This window comes from Platalea leucorodia (genome assembly GCF_965183815.1).
Source record: "Platalea leucorodia genome assembly, contig: HAP1_HAP1_SCAFFOLD_33, whole genome shotgun sequence".
NCBI classification, from domain to species: Eukaryota; Metazoa; Chordata; class Aves; order Pelecaniformes; family Threskiornithidae; genus Platalea; species Platalea leucorodia.
Genome location: NW_028121457.1, coordinates 1,224,978 through 1,227,468, shown reverse-complemented (window position 1 = coordinate 1,227,468; position 2,491 = coordinate 1,224,978).

Sequence of the window (2,491 nt, the reverse complement as noted above, 5' to 3'; positions counted from 1 at the left end):
CAGCGTTTGTGGGGCTGTGAATGGGGTTGCCTGTCTCCTTGAAGAGCAGCAAGAGCTTTTGGTCCTGGCCCCTTTGGTGTGGGAGGAATCCCTGGACGTTCGCAATTGCTGAGCCGGGCTCCGACTGTACTCAGCAGCGCAGGCAGCTAGTGTTGGACTTTGGGAGGCTGTCGCAAGAGAGAGCGCCATCGTTTGTGGGGCTGTGAATGGGGTTGCCTGGCTCCTTGAAGAGCAGCAAGAGCTTTTGGTCCTGGCCCCTTTGGTGTGGGAGGAATCCCTGGACGTTCGCAATTGCTGAGCCGGGCTTCGGCTGTACCGAGCGCGCAGGCAGCTAGTATTGGACTTTGGGAGGCTGTCGCAAGAGAGAGCGCCAGCGTTTGTGGGGCTGTGAATGGGGTTGCCTGGCTCCTTGAAGAGCAGCAAGAGCTTTTGGTCCTGGCCCCTTTGGTGTGGGAGGAATCCCTGGACGTTCGCAATTGCTGAGCCGGGCTCCGGCTGTACCGAGGGGTGCAGGCAGCTAGTGTTGGACTTTGGGAGGCTGTCGCAAGAGAGAGCGCCATCGTTTGTGGGGCTGTGAATGGGGTTGCCTGGCTCCTTCAAGAGCAGCAAGAGCTTTTGGTCCTGGCCCCTTTGGTGTGGGAGGAATCCCTGGACGTTCGCAATTGCTGAGCCGGGCTCCGGCTGTACTGAGTGGCACAGGCAGCTAGTGTTGGACTTTGGGAGGCTGTCGCAAGAGAGAGCGCCAGCGTTTGTGGGTCTGTGAATGGGGTTGCCTGGCTCCTTGAAGAGCAGCAAGAGCTTTTGGTCCTGGCCCCTTTGGTGTGGGAGGAATCCCTGGACGTTCGCAATTGCTGAGCCGGGCTCCGACTGTACTCAGCAGCGCAGGCAGCTAGTGTTGGACTTTGGGAGGCTGTCACAAGAGAGAGCGCCAGCGTTTGTGGGGCTGTGAATGGGGTTGCCTGGCTCCTTGAAAAGCAACAAGAGCTTTTGGTCCTGGCACCTTTGGTGTGGGAGGAATCCCTGGACGTTCGCAATTGCTGAGCCGGGCTCCGGCCGTACCGAGGGGTGCAGGCAGCTAGTATTGGACTTTGGGAGGCTGTCGCAAGAGAGAGCGCTATCGTTTGTGGGGCTGTGAATGGGGTTGCCTGGCTCCTTGAAGAGCAGCAAGAGCTTTTGGTCCTGGCCCCTTTGGTGTGGGAGGAATCCCTGGACGTTCGCAATTGCTGAACCGGGCTCCGGCTGTACCGAGCGGCGCAGGCAGCTAGTATTGGCCTTTGGGAGGCTGTCGCAAGAGAGAGCGCCATCGTTTGTGGGGCTGTGAATGGGGTTGCCTGGCTCCTTGAAGAGCAGCAAGAGCTTTTGGTCCTGGCCCCTTTGGTGTGGGAGGAATCCCCGGACGTTCGCAATTGCTGAGCCGGGCTCCGGCTGTACTGAGTGGCACAGGCTTCTAGTGTTGGACTTTGGGAGGCTGTCGCAAGAGAGAGCGCCATTGTTTGTGGGGCTGTGAATGGGGTTGCCTGGCTCCTTGAAGAGCAGCAAGAGCTTTTGGTCCTGGCCCCTTTGGTGTGGGAGGAATCCCCGGACGTTCGCAGTTCCTGAGCCGGGCTCCGGCTGTACCGAGTGGCACAGGCTTCTAGTGTTGGACTTTGGGAGGCTGTCGCAAGAGAGAGCGCCAGCGTTTGTGGGGCTGTGAATGGGGTTGCCTGGCTCCTTGAAGAGCAGCAAGAGCTTTTGGTCCTGGCACCTTTGGTGTGGGAGGAATCCCTGGACGTTCGCAATTGCTGAGCCGGGCTCCGGCTGTACTCAGCGGCGCAGGCAGCTAGTATTGGACTTAGGAAGGCTGTCGCAAGAGAGAGCGCCATCGTTTGTGGGGCTGTGAATGGGGTTGCCTGGCTCCTTGAAAAGCAGCAAGAGCTTTTGGTCCTGGCCCCTTTGGTGTGGGAGGAATCCCTGGACGTTCGCAATTGCTGAGCCGGGCTCCGACTGTACTCAGCAGCGCAGGCAGCTAGTGTTGGACTTTGGGAGGCTGTTGCAAGAGAGAGCGCCAGCGTTTGTGGGGCTGTGAATGGGGTTGCCTGGCTCCTTGAAAAGCAACAAGAGCTTTTGGTCCTGGCCCCTTTGGTGTGGGAGGAATCCCTGGACGTTCGCAATTGCTGAGCCGGGCTCCGACTGTACTCAGCACCGCAGGCAGCTAGTATTGGACTTTGGGAGGCTGTCGCAAGAGAGAGCGCCATCGTTTGTGGGGCTGTGAATGGGGTTGCCTGGCTCCTTGAAGAGCAGCAAGAGCTTTTGGTCCTGGCCCCTTTGGTGTGGGAGGAATCCCTGGACGTTCGCAATTGCTGAGCCGGGCTCCGGCTGTACTCAGCAGCGCAGGCAGCTAGTGTTGGACTTTGGGAGGCTGTCGCAAGAGAGAGCGCCATCGTTTGTGGGGCTGTGAATGGGGTTGCCTGGCTCCTTGAAGAGCAGCAAGAGCTTTTGGTCCTGGCCCCTT